The 21,509-nt window shown below is 34.8% G+C and overlaps 1 protein-coding gene across 8 annotated transcripts in view; it reads left to right on the top strand.

Annotated features, from left to right (window-relative positions):
• PALS1 (protein associated with LIN7 1, MAGUK p55 family member) overlaps positions 1 to 21,509 on the top strand; it is a 73,712-nt gene that overhangs the window by 656 nt on the left and 51,547 nt on the right. For 4 of the 8 annotated variants that reach the window (XM_054567405.1, XM_054567409.1, XM_054567402.1 and 1 more), the window contains exon 2: positions 20,541 to 20,651. The exons of the other annotated variants lie outside the window; for them this stretch is intronic. The gene's annotated coding sequence lies outside the window, so the exon portion shown is untranslated. The remainder of the gene's footprint in view (positions 1 to 20,540; positions 20,652 to 21,509) is intronic. 8 annotated transcript variants of the gene reach the window in all.

The following is a 21,509-nucleotide window of genomic DNA, read 5'->3' as shown; positions in this document are numbered from 1 at the left end:
TGCCTGACTCAGCTCCTGGTATTCAGCTGCTCGTTGCGTTCTTTAAACAAATAAACAGTTCTTAACTTCCTTGTGACCAATTTTTAAGAAAAGCCTAATCTCGTAAATAGTTTCTGGTAATTTACTCAAGTTTGCAAGGTGAACTTTGAAGCCTGTAAATTGTTGGAAGCTGCATTTAATGAAAGGCGCTTTAAACAGTCTTTGGTGGAAATTATGTAACTTCCTAATAATAACTCACCTTATGTTTGATTGATATACAGTAATGTGTACGGAATTTAGGTTTCGGTCGAAAGTTGTTGGGTTTTGTTTTTTGTTTTTTTGTTTTGGCAGTTGGCGCTAAAATTAAAATCTGATAGCTAGGAGGTTTTTAGAAGTAGCATATAGTGTACGTTTTGTCTCCGTACCTGTTTAGAATTGTAAGAATTTACATTTGGAAAGGCTGTAGAACACGAATTTTGAAATTTCGATATTACCGACAAGGTGAAAGTTAATATTTCTACTTTTTAAAAAAAGTAATATCACGTTTTAATGATTGAATTTTAATTATGCTTTGGGATTATACCAGAAGTTAATAACCTATTAAATTCTGCAGTAGGAACAAATGACATGTTGGTTATTGGTGTCTTTGAAGTGAAAGTATTGGTAGTAATGAAATTGTTAAGTAAGCGTTTTTGGATTATGAAGTACTGATTTCTTTATTTTTTTACTAGATCCCTGTGGCCATGGCATATTACAAGTTTTTAAAGGCTCTTTATTGTAGCAGGCTGCTATGAAATTATAATGTAAGGCCTTTGTGTATGAAATAGGCAAAAGTACTAAAGGCAATTCATTTTATCTTTGTTTTTAAGAAGGAGCAAGTGAATCTTACCATGTACTTGGATGACTTTTGGCTGGACAGATCTGAACTTGACAAGTAAAAATGGGCTCAATAATACTTTTAGAATGTTAGAATGAGAGAGGATATGTGTTTTACCTGAGGGTGAGCTGTTTATATGTTCTTTCTGAATTCTGATTGTGATTAAAAAGCTCTTCAAAGACATACAAAGAAATTTGGCCCATTTGATGTATCAGTATACTAAGATGTTTTATTTCTCTGATAGTTTCTGATTTCAGGGTGTCTGGGGAAAATACTTTCTTTACATAGGGGCTTTAGAATATAACTTTTGGTTATATATTTATTAAATCACAATGTAATTGTTGTGTTGGAAGTATTCTTAGTGGCTGTATAGCCTTACCTCTTCATTTTCTAGGAAAAGTAAAGTGAGCTTTATTGTAGTAAGTACTCCATAGTCTTGATTGCTAAAATGCTTGTGTCCAGGTTCCCAGTGTGGTGCTGTTCTAAGAACTTACCCTTCATAAAATTACATATGTAGCCCGCCAGGTTGATTCTTTTCCTTATGCATTTTTTCCTTTCCTTTTTAAAATAACTATTAGCCACAATTAATTCATTCCCCTACCGAAGGGTTGTTTTCAGTTTTTCAATATTTCAGGCAATTTTCAATGACTATCTTTGTGCATGTCTGCTTGAGCACATGTGTGACTATTTCCCTAGGATGTATACCGACCTGTAAGTGGAATTGCTGGGCCATAGATTGATGTGCATTTTCAATTTTACTAGCTGCAGCCAAATTATCTTCTAAAGTTGTAACAATTTACATTCATGCCAACAGTATCTGAGTCATTCTTGCCCACACTTGGGATTGTCAGACTGGCACTGTCAGATTTTTAGATTTCAGCCAACCTGATGAGTGAGAAATGATGTATTTGTATTCTTTTCTTCAAAAAGACTTCACTTATAATTCTCATGAAATGAAATTAACTTTTTGTTGTACTGTTGTTTTGACAAGTGCATAAAGCTGTGCAGCTACCAAAATCGAGGTACAGAACAGTGCCAGCACCCAAATTCCCTCGAGCTGCTCTTTTATAGTGAACCCTTCCTCCACCCTTAACCCCTGGCAACTAATGATCTGTTGTCTTTCTCTGTAGTTTGTCTATTCTAGACTATCATATAAATGAAATCCTACTGTATCTAGCCTGCTGAGTCTAGTTCCTCTCACTCAGTGTAATACATTTGAGTGTCACCCAAGCTGTTAAGCGTACCAGCAGTTCCTTCTGTTCTATTGCTGAATATAGTATTCCATTTCATGGGATGTACCACACTTTGTTTATCCATCTACTAGTGGAAAGACACTTGAATAATTTTCAGGGTTTTGTTTTTTTTTCCCTATGAATAAGACTTTTGTAAATCTCTGCAAATAGGTTGTTGTTTGAGCATGTCTTCGTTTCTCTTGGGTAAGCACTTTGAAGTGGCATTGCTGGGTCATATGACAACTATATGTTTAATTTTATTAAAACTGTCTGTTGTAAGCAGAATAATGTCTCTCGCAAAGATGTCTTAATGACTGGAACCTGTGAATAAATTAGGTTACATGGCAAAGATGAGTTAAAATTGCAGGTGGAATTAAGATTGCTGATTAAGTGACTTTAAAATATTGAGATTACCCTGGATTTTCCAGGTGGGCCCAATGCATCACAAAGGTCCTTAAAAAGGAAAGAGAAGCAGTAGAGTCAGAAAACAAGATGCAACAAGGAAAGAAGGGCCAGTGACATGTGGAGTACTTGGTTTTGAGGATGGAGGAGGGGAGGCCATAAGCTAAGGCATGGAGTGGTCTGTAGAAAGCTAGGAAATGGATTGACTTCTAGAGCCCCAAGAAAAGGATGCAGCTCTGCCAGTGCCTTGATTTTAGCTCCGGGAGTCCTGAATCAGACTTCTAACCTACAAAACTGTAAAATACTAATAAATTTATGTTAAGCCACTGAGTTTCTGTTAATTTGTTATAGCAGCATAGGAAACTACATAATGTAAAACTGTTTTTCAAAGAGGCTAAACCAGTTTGTATTTCCCTCAGCAGTCTATGAGTGTTTGTTACATTATATTCTCATCTGTGCTTCTATGGTGAATCGTTTAACTTTGGTTATTCTAATAAGTATATAGCAGTATCTCATTGCGGTTATTTGTATTTTTCTCATGACGAATGATATTAAGCATCTTTTCATGTGCTTTTTGCCATCTGTATATCTTCGTTGAAGTGTCCAAATATTTTGCCCACTTTTGTTGAGTTTTGAGGTTTCTCTGTAGTCCTTTGTCAGATATGTGATTTGCAAAGATTTTTCTTCTAGTCTGTGGCTTGCCTTTTCTGTTCACTTAACAGTGTCTTTTGAAGTACAGAAGTTTTAAATATTGATGAAGTCCAAAATATCAGTATTTTCTTTTATGGATTTTACCTTTGGTGTTGTATCTAGGAACACTGCTTAACCCAAGGTCACAAAGATTTTCTCCTGTGTTTTTTCCTACAAGTTTTATATTTTACATTTAGATCTATTTTTATGTCCTGTTTTGAGTAAATTTTGTATGGAGAGAGGTTTGGGTTGAGTTTCATTTATTTGTCACGTTGTTCTTGACCATTTGTTGAAATGACTGTCCTTTCTCCATTGAATTGCCTTTGTTTCTTGGTCAAAAACCATTTGACTACATTTTTGTAAGTCTGTTTCTAGGCAGTTGCGTTTCATTGATCTGTTTGTCTATCCTTTGACGGTATCTCAGTGTTTTGATGATTAGAGCTTTAAAATAAGTCTTGAAATCAGGTAATGTGAGTTCTCCACTCATTCCTTTTCAGAATTTTTTTAAACTATTTTAGTTCTTTTGTCTTTCCATGTAAATTTTAGAATTTCTTTGTTGATATCCACAGAAAAATTCTGCTAGGATTTTGATTGGGATTGTGTTTCTAGTTCAACTTGGCGGTAATTGACATCTTAACAAAATTGAGATTTCCAATCTGTGAACATAGTGTCCTCTCTATTTAGGTATTTGATTTCTTTTATGAGTGTTTTTAGTTTTCAACATATAGATTCTGCAAACATTTCATTAGACCTATACTTAAGTATTTCAGTTTTTTGGTCCTATTATAAATGATCATTTTAAAAGACTTTGGTTTCCAATTGATCATTGACAAGATGTACACTTTTTTTTTTTGTATATTGACTTTGTATCCTGAGTTTTTACTAAACTCATCTATTCTGTGAGCTTTTTCAGGGTTAGGTTTCTTGGGATTTTCTAAGTAGACAGTCGTAATCTATTAAACACATGTTTCTTTCTTTCTAGATTGTATACCTTTTCTCTTTCTTGACTTATTGCACTGTTTAGGATTTATAATGAGATGTGGAAAGAAGTGATGAAGGGGAACATTCTTGTTTTGTTCACCAATTTAAAGGGAATGCATTTGGTCTTTCATCTTTAAAATGTTAGCTGTAGGTCATTTTGTAGATTATCTAAATCAGGTTAAAGAAGTTTCCTTCTTTTCTGAAATTGCTGGGAGTTTTTATCATGAATGAATATTGAATTTTGTCAAATGTCTTTTCTGCATCTATTGAGGTAATCATGTGGATTTTTTTTTTTTGTTTTACTCTGTTAATATGGTGAATTACACGAAGAAATTTTCAAATATTGAACCAGCCTTGCATGTTTCTGGGAATAACGTCAGAGTTTCAAACAAAAGTAATTTTGGATTATTTTTCTTTAATATAGATTAAAATTTATTCTTAAAAATGAAGAAGGAAACAATATAAGATTTTGTGAACAAAAGTGTTTATAAAGTAAAAAGAGTCAAGATATTCATTAACAGTTATATAGACTTTACATGTTTGTAGGACTTAAGTTTTCTTGATGTATACTGGAGTTTGTGGACCATATTTTACCTAACCGGAGGACTCTCATTTAAAATTACTAAATGAAGAAAGAAAATGTTATTTGTATCACTGTAATGATACATTCCTTATGTTGGGTTAATTTAAGCAAGTTGTTTAAATGTATTTGGATAGTGAAGTATATTTTGAATGAAGGTGAAATGATATAATTAGATTTTTTTACTTGTAATAATAGTGGGAATTTATAAACAACAGCAAGAAAAAAGATTCTTCCTCACACCGGAAAACCTATTATAAACCCTCGAGTAATCAGATAAATATTTGGCTCAGTCAGAGTAGAATGAATTCATTGAGTATATTAAATCAAAAATATATGAAGTGAAATATGAAATAAAGTACTTGTAAGAAAAAGCCAGGGTCTCTTTTACTCTAATGAAGATATTCCTTCATGAAAAATGTGGGTGCATGGTAAAAAGATGCATGCTCATTAAATGTATTAAATATTTTTGAATTGTGAGGCATTTTGTACCTCAATTCAGACAACAGAAGACAGTTTAAGAAGAATAAGTGTTCAGTAACCTTGTAATTAAGCTGTTTAATTTTACCATTTTTACAAATTTGGACTAATAAGCAATGTGGTCTTTTATCTTTTATTATTTTATTTTTTTAATTCTCACTCAGGGATGTATTTATTGGTTTTGAGAAAGAGAAAGAGAGAGAAACACTGATGTGAGAGAGAAACATCAACTGGTTGCCTCCTGTATGCACCCCAACCAGGGTGTAGAATCTATAACCTAGGGATGTGCCCTCGCCTGGGATTGATCCTGCAACCTTTTGGTTTATGGGACAGTGCTACAAGCAGCTGACCCACCTGGCCAGGGTGTCACATGTAATTTTAAAGTTTCTTTCATTTAATAGTTATCTTAAATACCTTAAACAATGAAGTTTTGAGGCGTCTGAGGTTCCTGACACTTTTGATACTTGAAGGCAGCTTTTTGTAAAGGGCTGGATAGTCAATATTTTAAGCTTTTCAGGCCATATCATTACTGTTGCAAGTACTCCGCTGTTATGGTGCAAAGTGCAAACTAATGGATGTGACTGTTCAATAACACTTTATTTATAGAAACTGGGTGTGCTTGATTTGGCCTGTGGGCTCAGTTTGCCTACTTTGGTTTTAAGCAAAAAGTCAGCAGGAAAAATGAAAATAAATATAGTAATGTAGTGGAAAGAGCCTTGGAATCAGCTGAGTTGGGAAGTTACTTATGCTGTAATTCCGAGCCAAACCTTCACTTTTTGCATCTATAGCATGTAGCCACCTCTCAAAAGTAAAAGGTTAAAAAAAGGTGTGGAAGGCACTGATCAAAATAATCTGACACATAGTAGATAATAACTATTTGTTTCCTGCTCTTGTTTTATGGCTACATACTTTGTTACAAATTAACACATGTGAAATAATTAAGGAGATTCATTTTTAGTATATCTAATTAGTTATTCCAAATATTAGACATTATAACTGTTTATAGCTAAAATGTCTTCATTTATGCTTTCTTTGATAAAAGTTATCTGTTTGGCCTCATAATACAATAATATCAAAATCTGATGATTTGTGTTTTGTATTTTGAGGGTTTTACATTGTCATGGAAAATGTTTGATGATGACACTTAAAATGTATTACAGTACTTTGATTTGACCTAACAAGTATGCTTCCTGTATTTTACTTGTGTGCTTCACAAATGCCTTTAAGACCCCATGTATTTAAAATAACTGGCTGCCTTCTATACATACACCAAAGTAGGTGCTCTGCTAGGAATTGGTTGCACTTTTAGAGTTACCTATATGTGTACTTTTGTGTAATGTTTGGGATGTAAATGAGGCTTCAGAAAGTTGTTTTTCTTCCTTTCTAAATTCCTCCTAAGCTGGAGCTGGGTTTGAGATTTTAAAGTTCTCTCTCCACTCAAAAACAAAAAAACAAAAAAACTGTACTCCTTCAGAGATCAGAGGCAGGCACTGCAATAAACTGCATTATGTCTTGATAAATATATTTTTGAATAGATTATGTGATTATCAATAATTTGATTAAGCAATTTTACAGAAATTGTGTGAATCAGTTGTCATAGACTGAGTCAGTGATGAATAACTGTAACTGCATTTTGAGGTAATAGTGAAAGTCAGTGGGAGGAAACAGTTTTATAGTGCTTCCTATAAACAGGGTACCTATGTAGTGAGATCAAGTCCTCAGCTTTATCACTTTCTCTTATTCAACTTCTCAAACATTAGTATGTTTTTCACTAAGTTGTTTTTACTACACAAGTTTAATTAGGCTTTAAAAAATGACATTTTGCAGGCTTGAGTTGCATTACAGTGATTTAAAATCTTGTTTTAGTAAATCATTTAATTTTACTGTCAGTGTGCTTGGGTTAACATTTTGCTTACTTTTTTCCCTTTTGCGTAATGGATGCCTTTCATATCTGTCTTGGGTCTTACGTTCTTTCCCATTTATACAAGTTTTCTTAGGATGCTCTTCTATAGGTAACTCCTGTAGCATTTTCTGCAGTTGGAGTACAGTACTTTGTAGTGTAGCACTTATCAGACAGCATTGCAATTGTATAGGCAGTTTATTTGTTTACTTGTTTACCTACCAGATTTCCATACTGGATTTTAACTTTCTTTTTCTTGGCAGTTACTATCCAGGTTTTTGTACCAACTGGGTACTTACACTGTTGAATGAAAGTGTAGTTTAATAACCCTTTTTAACTGCAAAATGTGCTGTACAGTAGTTCCCTCTTATCCCCAGTTTCACTGTATGTGGTTATGGTCAACTGTGGTTTGAAAATATTAAATGGAAAATTTCAGAAATAAACACTTCATAAGTTTTAAATTGTGCGTTGTTCTGAGTGGTGTGATTCCCATCCCCACCGGGATGTGAATTATGCCTCTGTCCAGTGTACCCACATTGCATATGCCACCTGCCCATTGGTCACTTAGTAGTCATCTCAGTTATCAGATCAACTCTTGGGGTATTAACCAGTGCTTATGTTCAAGTAACCCTTATTTTACTTAATAATGGCCCCCAAGTGCAAGAGTAGTGATGCTGGCATTTCAGATGTGCCAAAGAGAAGCTGTAAAGTGCTTCCTGTAAGTGAAAAGATGAGTATAGTACCATAAGATAGTTTGTACTATTTTTATACTGTAATAAACATTATGTGAACGTGGTGAGAGAGAAACCACATTCACATAATTTTTATTACAGTATAATGTTATAATTGTCCTATTTTATTGTTAGTTGTTAATCGCTTACTGTGCCTAATTAATAAATTAAGCTTTATCATAGGTACATACAGGGTTGGGTGCTATCTGCCATTTCAGACATCCCTTCCACAGGGGGTCTTAGCATATGTCCCCCTGTATCAGAGGGATTTGCTATATAATAATCTTTAAGATTGACCTTTTGTTTCTCTTCCTTCTTGCATAACTGCCTTATGATTTTCTGCTTTCTGAGACTGTGTTCAAGATGAGAACATGGCTCATAACCCTCCGTCAGCAGCCCTGGTGAACTAAAAGTCCAGTGGGTTCTAAGCTTGGTGACGTGTATCCTCATTGGTCGTCTTTCTTTGCAGCAGCTTCTCCTTTCCTGTTCTGATGGCACAACCCTACTTCTGGTCCTGAAAATACTGTTAGTCTAATTTATAGATAATAATAGATGTGAATCTTTATTATTAATTTTGCTTAATGTGCTTGTCCTAATACCTGTGCAATAGTTATTTGCTATTTCTTTAACTATCTCTCCTTCTTTATGGCCAGTTGTTGAATTGCATACCAGTAAGCCATCCAGGCAGAGGTAGTCATATCCTTATTTGCTGACCTTTGGAGCAAATTTTTTTTGTCTAGTAAATTATAAATCAGTTAAGGTCAAAAGTTGGAATCTCCACCTTGGCTGGATGACTCAATTGGTTGGAGTTCATCACAAACACCAAAAGGTTGTTGGTTCGATTCCAGTCAGAACTCATACCTAGGTTGCAGGTTTGATCGCTGGTTGGGGCACATTCGGGAGGTAACCAATCGATGTTTCTCTCCCACAGCAGTGTTTCTCTTGCCTGTTTATCTCTCCCCTCCCCACTTCCTTCTTCTCTCTCTAAAATCAATAAACATCCTTGGGTGAGGATTTAAAAAAAAGTTGGAATCTCTTACAGTACTTTTTAGAGAACTGAAACTTGTGACAAGTAATTGACTGAGAAGATTGGTACCTGAGATTAAAGGGAATAGGGAAAATCTATTTGGAATAAGCATGAAAATAGGCATCTAGAAAGCAAAGCAATAATTATGTAACTTGGTAATTAGGATTCTATGAGAATTGTCATTGTGAGTTATTAACATGATGAAAGCATAGATGCAATCAGACTGATGACAAGGCTCTGGAATTTCTATTACAGGAAGGGCTCAAAGGAAGCAGTTTTGTTACTATATTTTGAAGTATAGATAGTGTGTTTTGGAATTTTTTCTTATAATTAATGCTGTTATTCCTTTAGTAAACTGGTTTCCTCTCATTTTTAAATTAAAGATCTAATATATTCAGATTTGTGTGGTAGAGGAAGTCCTGACTACTAAAGAATCATTCAAATAATTGTGTAAGTGCTTTATTTAAAAATTCTTGCCCTGGCTGATGTGGCTCAGTGGATAGAGAACCTGCCTGCAAACCAAAGGGTCACTGGTTCGATGTCCCAGTCAGGGCATATGCCTGGGTTGCGGGTCAGGTCTCCAGTTGGGGGGTGTGCAGGAGGCAACCACACATTGATGTTTCTCTCCCTCTCTTCCCCTCCCTCCATTCTCATCTCTCTAAAAATAAATAAAATCTTTAAAAAAATAAAAATTCTTAGTTTATTGGTGCATTGTTTTTGAAATTGTGTAGGGTCTTAAGGATACTATTTTGACTACTTTGTCTGGCAGGGGTGTCCAGCTCACAGCCAACGGGCTGTGTGTGGCCCAGGATGGCTATGAATGTGGCCCAACACAAAACTGTAAATTTACTTAAAACCTTTTTTTTTTTCCTGATGAGTTTTCACTAGTGTTTGTGTATCTAATGTGTGGCTCAAGACAACTTCTCTTCTTGTGGCCCAAAGACACCAAAAGGTTGGGCATCCCTGGAGAGGTTCCAGAACTCTTGAAATGGCTTTGTTGCTGCTGCTAATTTTTATAGACTTTTAGAAGGTAGTTGTAATTTAAAGTTTGTGGGTTTTTTTCCCTTTCAAAAGAGTAATAGCTTTGTGTTTCCCTCCCCAAATAATAAAAGTACTTTTTTGGGTCAATATTTTGTGAAATATCCAATTACAGAAGTATAAGTAGTAAATAAGAACTGAAAGGTCTGTTATCCTTGCTTTTCATAGATGTTAAATGAAAAGGCATTTTTTTAAAATCAGTAACCTTAAATATATCTTTTATGTTTAAAAGCTTTATTCCAAAGCTTTACTCACTTGCCTTTGCTCCATACTCTAGTAGCTACATTAAAATTTTTTAAAATAAACAGTATATGTTATTTCACACAATGTATAAAAAATGTTATGTCCATGTGTACTAGATACACAAAAACAGGTAATAAGATATTTTACATCCATTTTTTTCTACACTGAGTTTTTTAGAATTTGGTGTATTTTACATTGATGGCACATCTCAAGTAGAATGATAAATTTTCATTGTAATACTAGATTTTATTAAATTTACAGTTGAAAAAGGAGATTAACAAACCCAAATCATTCCAAACATACTCTGTGGGATAAATTTCTAGAAAAGGAATTGATCAAAGGTTTATTTAAAATTTTTGGTGACATGATTGGTCACTCACACAGACACACAAAAACTTCATATAAAAGTAAGTATTTTTACATATTTATGCTGATTTTTTCTTTCTACTGTAATTGGAAGAAAAGGGTCACTCTCACTATATTTTCTCGGGGAAAACAACAAAAGGCCTAGTCAGAAGTCAAGAGACGCTGTGAAGAATTAAGGTTGGGGGCAAGGATGCAAATGAGTTAACTCAAAGAGCATGTGATCTGCTCTAGTACCAAGAAAATCAAGGTCTTAAGAAACAGACTTCAGTTTGAGGCCCAGTTGTGCCATTTAGCTTTTTACATTGGAAAAGTTACTTATCTTTACCTAGCTGAGTTACAAAACTGAACAAGATGGTTGTGAGAGTTAATGAGGTGATGCATGCCAGGTACAGTGGTGGATGGGTACACAGTAATCCCTTAGTAGACAGTAGGGGAAAGGCAAAAAAAAAAAAAAAAAAACTTTGAAAAGAGACACTGTAGCTTGTGCTTCAGGAAAGATAATCTGGCAGCACTGTATAAAATGATCGGCAACTAGAAAGGTCAAGGTTAGGTGGCTACCAAGTTCTAGAAAAATCTATGAAAGAGAGAATGTGTATATGATTTAAGGTAGTGGTATGAAAAGGGAGAAACTGGGATGTGTGTGTGTGTGTGTGTGTGTGTGTGTGTGTGTGTGTATGATATTAAGGAGGGAGAATTGATGGGAGTTGATAAGATTAGTTATTAACATATTTAGGGATATCATAGTTATGATTTTCAGTACTTAAATTTGAGCCCAGAGGAATAGCTGATTTATCTGACAGGAGCTAGTCTATTGTATTTTATGGCATTAATTTTTTAAGGTATAAATTAATATTTGATTAAACTATTTGTCAAGGCAGAACATGTGGCTCACTTTGACAGCACATACCAAAATTGGAGGAATACAGAGTATAGAATAACATTTTTAAAATGTTACCAGAAACCTGGAATGTTGGTAATTTGATTTCACTTTCAAATGAGTAGGGAAATTCACATGCATTCTACCATTTCTCCACTTAACTACAAATTTAAATTTTTAGTAGATATGGATGGTTGGCTGAGTATTTAGAAACTTGAAGCAATAGATGTCATGCTACTGCAATCTGGTGGTATAGTAAACTTGTAGTCTGTTAACATTTACCACGGTGAAATATTGTGTCAGAGTTCATTTGTTCATTTTATGAAGCAGGAAGTTGAGAAAAGATAAATTTAATCATATTTTAAAGGTAAAATAATGATATACAGTTGACCCTTGAACAGTGCAGAAGTTAGGGACACTGACTCCCCCCCCCACACACACTCAAATCCTTGTATAACTTTTGACTCCCCAGAAACTTAAGTTGTCCTTTAGTATCCACAGGGGATTAGTTCCAGGACCCCCGTGGGTGCCCAGATCCTCTTATGCTCAAGTCCCTTATATAAAAAACAGATCAATATATATAGCCTGCCCTCCGCATCCAGGGACTCCCAACTGCAAGTCAAAAACAGTACAGGTATTTACTGAAAAAAAAAAAAAAATCTGCTGTAAGTGGAGCTGCTCAGCTCAAACCTTTGTTGTTCAAGGGTCAACTGTAATTATGTGATTTTTGAAAAAAACGTATATAGTCAGCATAGTACTATCTTAGAGTGATGTAACTAATGTAGAACTGTGGATCCACATAAAGGTTCACTGATAATGGATTTTAATTCCTTTTCTATTACTATCTAGCTCTGTGACTTAACTTGCAGTACCTAAATATCTTCTGGAAAATGGGGATATCTGACCTGTTTACCTTTCAGAGCAACTGTGGTGATCAAATGAGATGTTTGAATTAACTGTAAAAACTGAAACAAATGTAAGATGTGAATATGTAAATTACTTAACAAATTGTCATTTCTAGCGTGTTCTCTTTGGTTTCCCTGTCTAGAAATTAACAACCTGCCAATGCTCTCACTTTAAATGCAGCACTTAAAATATGGGACTTACCATCTTTTCAGTTCTCTCCATCCCCCTTCGCCCCCTCCCAGGGAGAAAATCCATAGTCTCTGACTTACACTATCTTAAGGTCCTATAATTTCTCTAAGATTCGATTGTCATACTCAGTATTTTAAAATTATATTTACCTCCTGGTCTCTAAATCTTGTCAAATCATCCTTTGCGTAGTACCCATTGTTTGAAATTATCCCTTTTCATTCCTTTTGCTACCTCCTTTATCTTCCCATGCATAAAGTATTAAAACATCTCTCTTGGCCTCTCTACTTATATTACCCCTAGTTAACTCTGGTAACAGTGCAAAGTAAATTTAACTTTCTAAAAAAGCCATTTTTTAGAAAACCTCAATCCCATAGTTTCCCATTGCTTGTTGGAGAAATTCAAACAATTTACCTTCGCATTCAGTCACCTGTGGCTTTATCTTCTATCTCTTACATTGGCTCTGTTCTTATCAAGACCGTTCTTGTTCTGCAACTAGGCCATATATATTCTTGATTGTTAGCACTATACTGAAAAGCCATATTGCAAGTAATTTTATTCCACAGGTTTAAAAATCCACTTTTTAAATGTTAGTCAGTTTAAAATGTTATAAATTACCTTTTGTCCCAGTGCCTTTTAAAAAAAAAACTTTCCTAACCTTTTGGATTCATTTAATCTTTTATTATGAAGTTGTTGAAGGTGATAATGGGGCAGTTCAAGTAACCAACCATTTGATATCTTTGATACTCTTTGGCTTTTAACCAATTCCTGCTGTGAGTGTGTGGTCTTGAATATCTCCAAAAACCTTCAACTTTGTGTTTGATATAAGCAAATGGAGAATTTTCCCGCTGAATTAAAAAATAATAAAACTTTTACTTCGGAGAATATTACATATAATGTATAGGAAGCTTAATTATCTAGTTTTTAAAAATGACTTGTTCTCCTAACTCATCTTTATAGTGCAAGGTACTACTCTAATAAAGCAATATCGAAATTTGTAAAAAAAAAAAAACAGTGAACGATGATTCATTATGCAGTCCCATTGGTTTCTGGGAGTACTTATGGCCAAAGCTATATTTTAAGTATAAAGAAGCAAGAAGAGGCTATCAGGTATTTGGATTTGCAAATATATTTTTCATAGGATTTCAGTATTTAATAGAGGGAATATCTATGGACAAGTGAAGGAAAATCTTAGAAAGGTACCCTTCAAAGCACTGAACTGAGAGTTGTCGTAATCAATAAAAGTTTTTCTTTCTCTTTTTAGTTTTGGATAGGAGTAAATAAAACTAATGGCAAAGGTGAAGAGCTTTTGTTCTGAAGTCATACAGACTAGGTATGAGTCTTGGCTCTGGTATACCATTTAGATTTATGACCTTGGGAAGCAGCTTAACCTCCCCATACTTGTTTTCCACACCTGTAAACTGAGGATAACTTTGAGGAGCTGAAAGGATTGAATGAGATGATAATATGTGAAATTCTTGGCACTCTGCCCAGCAAGCATTGCTGTTGCTTTTACTCCTGCTATTAACAGCTGTCACCATCACTCCTTACTCAAACCATTTAAATAATTATTATACTTTTATCCTCTGTAAAACACCATACAAGGATGTTGTAAAAACCATGTTATAATGGGTGTGAAACTGTATGCACGGAATACCTATTATAACTGTTGAATGTTTATTTCGAGGTGCGCTTTGGGCAAAATCTTGGTTCTTTAAACATGTCTCTCATTTGTTATTGGAGAAAATGAGTACTTAAAGTTTTAGGATTGTTTGAGGATTAACAACATTAAGTGTGGTAGCACCATGTTTAGCACACAGTAAATAATATTAAATATGTCTTATCTGTACATTTTTTTTGTCTTTCCTTGTTTGGGCCACTTTTTTAAAAGTTTTTATTTACTTTTTAGAGAGGAGGAGGGAGGAGGGAGGGAGAAAGAGAAAAACAGCAATGTGGGAGAGAAACACTGATCGGTTGCCTCTCACCCACCCCAAACTGGGGACCTGGCCCGCAACCCAAGCATGTGCCCTGACCAGGAATCGAACCTGCTGCCTTTCAGTTTGCAGGCTGGCACCCACCCCACTGAACCATGCCAGCCAGGGCCACTGTTATTATAACTATTTAATGTGTCATTTTATATGCATGTTTTGTCTCTCTGGCTAGATTGTAAGCATTTGATGGTGGAGATATATCATATACTGGAATGTATTACTAAAATTGTCCTTGCTTTCCCACTCAGGTTCCAGTATACAGTGTAAAGCAATTTATTTGGCAATAGTTTTTATTCCATTTATGCCGTTGCTATTCTGTTGGCAATCATTGCTTTGTTGAATTTCTGGGTTTATTGATCTCTGCCACTAAGTATTTGTGTAGCCTTGGCAAATGACTTAAATTTTCTAAACCTTCCTTTGTCGTTTGTAAAATAAGAATAATTCATTAAATAAATCAAAGTTTGTTATGTTATTTAAACATATAAGTTAGCAGAACTTTCTTCCCTTGAACCTTAAAAAGAAAAAGTGAGCTTCTGCTCTTATCTTCCCATCCACTGCCAAAATAATCCTTGAAGTCCCTTCCTGAACATTTTGAGAAACACTGGATTACATGATTTTAAGGATGTTCCAAGCTCAGTGTTTATTAATTATTTGAAACCAACAGTACTTGAAAAAGTTGTAACAAAATAAGCAAAAATACTATTAGGTGGTTAACAAGGAAGCTTAGCTATTTAAAGTTTGTCTTGAACGTGTGAAAAACCTACCGAATATGACTGAATGAGTAAACTCCTCAATTTTGGATTAGTTGATATTCCAGTGTTTGCTTTGTGTAACTCAGGGTTTCTCAATTTTGGTGGTGGTGATCTTTTTGACTGGATAATTCCTTGTTATGGGGGCCTGTCCTGTGCATGTTTAGCAGTGTTCCTGACCTCTGCTAAGTGCGGTAGATACCAGTAACACTCCTTAACTCAGGCCTGACAGTAGAACACGTGCCCAAATGTCAGAATTCTCCTGATGACGGCAGGGGAAGGAAGAATCACCCTTGACTGAGAACCACTGGAATCCAGATGTTTAAGAAGAGTCAGGCTGATGATATTTGTAAATAAATATTTGCTAAACTTTGTTTAAATATTTTAGGATACAGATGTTTAATAGATTATAAATGCAGCAGTATTTTTCCAGCTACATTTTCCATGTTGTCTTTTTGTTTGTTTGTTTGTTTCAAGGCAATTTTAAGGCCTAGAATCATGGGTTGAGAATAGGAACTTATAAACTAAATTTTTTTTATTGTAAGTGTGTTTTAAATATACACAGTCTTTGCCAGGTATGTTCAAAACTGCTTTCTCTGAAAGTTTACATCTAAAAAGGTGTTGTTGTCTGTGAGGGCAGATGATTTATGTGTTAGTTGTTAAGCCTACTTCTCTTTGAAATTTTTACTTATTTCATTTGATTTTTACTTGAAATTTTTTTCAATTAAGGGAATTTTGCTTCCATTCTTTCCAAATTTATCTGTCATGGTACATTTTAAAAATAAGGTAGGTAGTTTTAAAGTTAATAAGAATGGCAATGGCTTCTTTGGAACCCAGTTACCTATCTGAAACCTAAAGCATGAGTTAGGTAGAAGTTTCAAAATGTCCTCAGTATAGGACTTGTCAGAATGTTCCATTAAAAAGTAAGCCCAGGAAACTTGTACTTGGTCTTTTTCTTAATTTAAGGAGCTTGATTTGTCAGTTCATTGCTTTCTTTTTTTTTTTTTTTTTTTGCATTACACCTATTGACTTAATAAACAAGTTCAGTTTACTGCAAATAAATAATGATTTATTTAAAAAATTTTTATTCTCCAATGTAAAGAATAATTGAAACATTAGTTTCCCAGTTAACTATATGTTGAGTCTATATATTTTTGTTTAAATTGTTAGTAATAACTTCTGAGCTAAAACTTTGCACAATTAGCCCAAATATATTTGAGTTTTGACTTGTATTTACTTACTTTTAGACATAGCTAAGTTTGTTCTCTGTGAAGATGATGGCTGTGCTGTTGGAAACTAAAATTTATGCATTGAGTTAAATGTTTCTTGAGTAAATAGGGGGTTTTTATCTGATGTCAGTATATGACTTGTTTTTGGAATAAACAGTAGTCTTTATTAAAGAATTGGTTTGTTAAGATATAATTTACATGTAATAAGGTGCAAATTTAAGTGTATATTTAAAATCAGCTCAGTAGTATTTAAAATACTACTAATTCACTAATCTTAAGTGTTCAGTTTGATAAATTTTAAAAACAACTTTGTTGAGGTATAATTTATATTTGATAAAATTCATGTTTTATGGGTACAGCTTGAGTTTTAGTAATTCTATATGATCATGCAGAAAAGATCACTGAAATCTATTTTTATTACACTTCCATCGCCTAAAAAAAAATTCCCATGTCTTTGTAGCCAGTTTCTGCTCTCAGTCCCAGTTCCAGGAAACTACCAAAGTGCTTTCTCTAACAGTGCTAGTTTTGCCTTTTCTAGAAATATCATACAAATGGAATCATGCAATATGTACTCTTGTGTGTGGCATTATGTTTTGCAGGCCACCACTATTGTTGCGTATCATCACTAGTTCATTCTTTTTTATCATTGATAGTATTCTGTATTTTATTTATCTGTTCACCAGCCAAAGGACATTTGGATTGTGTCCAATTTTAAGTTATTTATAATGCTTCTTTGAATATTCCATACAAATCTTTGTGACTTTTACAAATAAAAATACTTTTGTTTCTCTTGTGTGGAATCACTGGGTTGAATCATGTGTATGTTTAATGTTTTAAGAAACTGCCAAACTACCTACCATTTTACAGCATTCTCATCAGTATTGTTTGAGCATTGCCGCTTCTCCACATCCTCTCCGGTGCCTGGTATTACCAGTCTTCTTAATGTTAGCTATTTTATTGTGTTTGTAATGGTATTTTACTGTTTTTTAAAACACTTTATTGAGACACAATTCACATGCCATACAATTCATCCATTTTTAAGTGTACAATGGCTTTATATATATTGAGTTACTCAGTGATCACCACAATTAATTTTAAACTTTTTCATCACCCCTCTCCCTCCAAAAAGCTCTGCACCCCACCCATACAGCCTCAGCCCTACGAAACCACTAATCCACTATCTCTATAGATTTGTCTATTCTGGACATTTCATGAATAGAATCATACAGTATGTGTGAAGTCCTTTGTGACTGGCCTCTTTCATTTCTGTTTTCAGGGTTCATGTATGTTGTATCATGCATCAGTACTTTAATTTTTTTTTATTGCCCAGTAATACTTTATTATGGATATACAACATATTCATTCATCAGTTAACAGACATTGGGATTTTTTTCCCTGATTTTGGGGTATTAGGAATTACGCTGCTATGAACATTTTTGTGCAAGTTTTTTGTATATAAATATCTTTTCACTTCTCTTGGGTATATACCTAGGAGTGGAATTGCTGGAGCATAGTGGTAACTATGTTTAGCCTCTTTTAAGGAATTGCCATACTCTTTCCTAGTGTGGCTACACAATTTGATATTCCCACCAGTAGTGTATGAAGGCTCCAGCTTCTCCACGTCCTCATCAGCACTTTCTGTATCTAGCCATCCTAGTGGGTGGTAAGTAGTTTCTCATTTTTTAATTGAAGTATAATTGACATACAATATTATATTAGTTTCAGGTGTACAGCATAAGTATTTGACATTTTTATATGTTGCAAAATGATCACTATGTCTTACCATCTGTTTCAAAACAAAGTTACAAAATGTGCGTGTGTGTGTGTGTGTGTGTGTGTGGAGGACCTTTTAATTAGCAACTTTCAAATTTGCAATATATTGATTATAGTAACCATGTTGAGTATAATATCCCCATGACTTACTTATTTTTATATCTGAAAGTTTGTACCTCTTGTTCTCCTTCACCAATTTTGCCTAAGCCCCAACACCCCCATCCCTCTGACAACCACCAGTCTGTTATCTGTATAAGAGTTTTGTTCATTTTTGTTGTTGTTGTTTTCAGATTCCATATATGAGTGAAATCATACAGTATTTTTCTCTGTCTGATTTATTTCACTTAGCATAATTCCCTCCAGGCCAATCCATGTTTGCAAATGGCAAGATTTCTTTTTCTTTTTCCTTTTTTTTTTTGGTGTGTGAGTTATGTGCCATTTTGTGAATGTGTTTATCACATCATACCTTCTTTACACATTCATTGATGGGCATATTTAAATTATTAACAAATCTTGGCTACTGTAAATGAATGCTGCAGTGAATGTAGGAATGCATATAGCTGTTCAGATCAGTGTTTTCATTTTCTTTGGATAAATACCCAGAATTAAAATTGCTAGATCACATGGTAGTTCTATTTTTAAATTTTTGAGGAACCTTTATACTGTTTTACATAGTGGCTGTACCAATATGCATTCCCACCAGCAGTCCACAAGGATTCCTTTTTCTCTACATCATTGCCACCACTTGTTATTCCATGTCCTTTTGATATAACCCTTCTTACAGGTCTTGTGGTTTGATTTGCTTTTCTCTGATGACCAGTAATGTTGAGTATCATTTCATGTACGTATTAAATGCCATTTGTATATCTTCTTTGGAGAACTGTATTCATGTTCTCTTCCCATTTTTAAATCAGGTTATTCCTCTTTTTTTAATCATCATCTGAGGACATGTTTATTTTATTTATTTTTTAAAATGTTCTATTTATTTTCAGAGAGGGGAAGGGAGGGAGAAAGGGAGAGAAACATCAATGTGTGTCAAGCGCCCCCTACGGGGGATCTGGCCTGCAACCCAGGCATGTGCCCTGACTGGAAACAAACCAGCGACCCCTTGGTTCACAGGCAGCACTCTATCCACTGAACCACACCAGCCAGGGTACACTTACTAATTTTAGAGAGGGGGAGAGAAACGTCAATCAGTTGCCTCTTTGCACCCACCCTGACGGAGGGCTGAACCCGCAGCTCTGACAGGGAACAGAGCCTGCAACCTTTCATCCCACTGAGTCACTCCAGCCAGAGCTCATCTTTTTATTACAGAGTTAAATGATACAAGTCCCCTATCAGATATATGATTTGTAAGTTTTCTCCAATTCTCTGGATTGTCTTTCGCTTTTTTGATTATGTCCTTTGAAGCACAAAGTTTTTATTTTGATGATGTCTAATTTATTTTATTGTTGGTGCTCGTGGTTTTAATGTCTTCTCTTAAGAAACCATTCTGTTTTCTTTATGACCATTCAGGGTTATAAAGATTTACACTTGTATGCTCTTCTAAGAGTTTTATGATTTTAGTTCATACGTATGTGGTTTTGATCCATTTTCAGTTAATTTTTGTATATGGTGTGAGGTAAGAGTCCAACCACATTTTTTCATTTGGATATCCAGTTATAGCACTATTTGTTGAAGAGGCTATTTTCCCCATTTAATGTTCTTGGCACCCTTATTAAAAAATCAGTTGCCTATAAATTCCAGAGTTTATTCCTGGACTCAATTCTATTTCATCGATCTTTTTTTTCTTTCCTCATGTCTATCTCATGGTTTTAATTTGCATTTTTTCTAAAGATTAATGATGTTGAGTATCTTTCCAAATGATTATTTTTGCCATTTGTTTGTCTTCCTTGAAGTGCTCAGATCTCTTGCCCTATGTTTAAAAATTGATGTTTGACTTACTGAGTCATGAGAGTAGCTATAGCAGACATAAACATTTTGCAGATATTTCTTTTTTTAACTTTGCCTTTTCATTTTCTTAAGAGTTTTTTTAGTAACACATTCTGCCACCATTCAGCGGATTCTAAAAGCCTTGTGAAATTAGCTTGGCAACTGATCGGATAAATAGGGCTTGAGAAAAATTAAGATATTGGAGGTAGAAATGTAATTAATTGTAGGGAAGAGGTTGTCAGTTTGGGATACACATGGTCCCTAATGATGGTTCGAGTTATGCTTTTTCAACTTTATAATGGTGTGAAAGCAATGTGCATTTAGTAGAAATTGTACTTCAAATTTTGAATTTTGATTTTTTTTTTCCCCAGGCCAGCAATATATGTGGTACTGTACTTCCTCATGTTGCTGGGCAGTGGCAGCAAGCTATAGCTCCCAGTCAGCCACGGGATCACGAGGGTGAACACCTGATACACTGCAGGGTAACATTAAATGCATTTTCAACTTACTACGGGTTTATCATGATGTGACTCCATCATAAGTTGAGGAGCACCTGTATATTGAAATTGAGATTCCTAGTGACATCCATATAGAAATGTACTCTCTAGTCCCTCAACCTGGAAACTTATTTCTGGATCTTCTCAGAGCTCACTCGCATTGTTGTCATTCAGGTCTCAAATAACACCTCCTAAAATAGGGCTTCCCTGACCATAGTATCTAATGTTGCCCCTTCTAAACATCATTACCAATATTATATCGATGCAGATATTCCAGGGGATGTGAAGACCCAAGAGTCCATGACCCAATGTGTGTTCTTGGCTTGCCATAGGAAAGAATTCAAGTGCAAGCCATTGTAGAGTTTAAAGGGAAAGTGAGTTTATTAGTGAAGCAGTGAGACAGAAAATGAGCTACTCCACAGACCGAGCAACCCCCCTTAGCAGAATGTGCTACCTTTTGGGGGGTTCATTTAATTGAGGGGTTAGGGTATTTAGTCAGGGGTGGAATAGTCAGGATCCTCTTGAAAAAGGGGTGGAAATTTCTCACAGGAGCTTTGTTGGCCATTTTGTGTCCTGATAAGTGCTTTCTGTTTCTGGCCATGGCATCATGGTTTAGCATGCTAATATATTACAGTAAGTGTATAATTAGGCCAGCGGTTGCCATTGGGTGAAATTAGTTGCCATGTTGGTTTTAAGCCATAAATCAGGTGGGGGGTGGTCTTCCTTCTTCTGGACAGTTTCTGTAGCTTTTATCAATTGAAGCTCTTCTGCCAAGTATGCTCTCTCAGTATTACCCTGTTCTACTTTCTCTGTAGCCCTTTATCTGAAGTCATCTTACTGTGC

The sequence above is a fragment of the Pteronotus mesoamericanus genome, unplaced genomic scaffold, assembly GCF_021234165.1.
Source record: "Pteronotus mesoamericanus isolate MK-2021 breed Mesoamerican mustached bat unplaced genomic scaffold, CSHL_Meso_final contig_182, whole genome shotgun sequence".
NCBI classification, from domain to species: Eukaryota; Metazoa; Chordata; class Mammalia; order Chiroptera; family Mormoopidae; genus Pteronotus; species Pteronotus mesoamericanus.
Note: the sequence above shows the minus strand (reverse complement) of the source record. Positions and strands in the feature narration are given on the sequence as shown.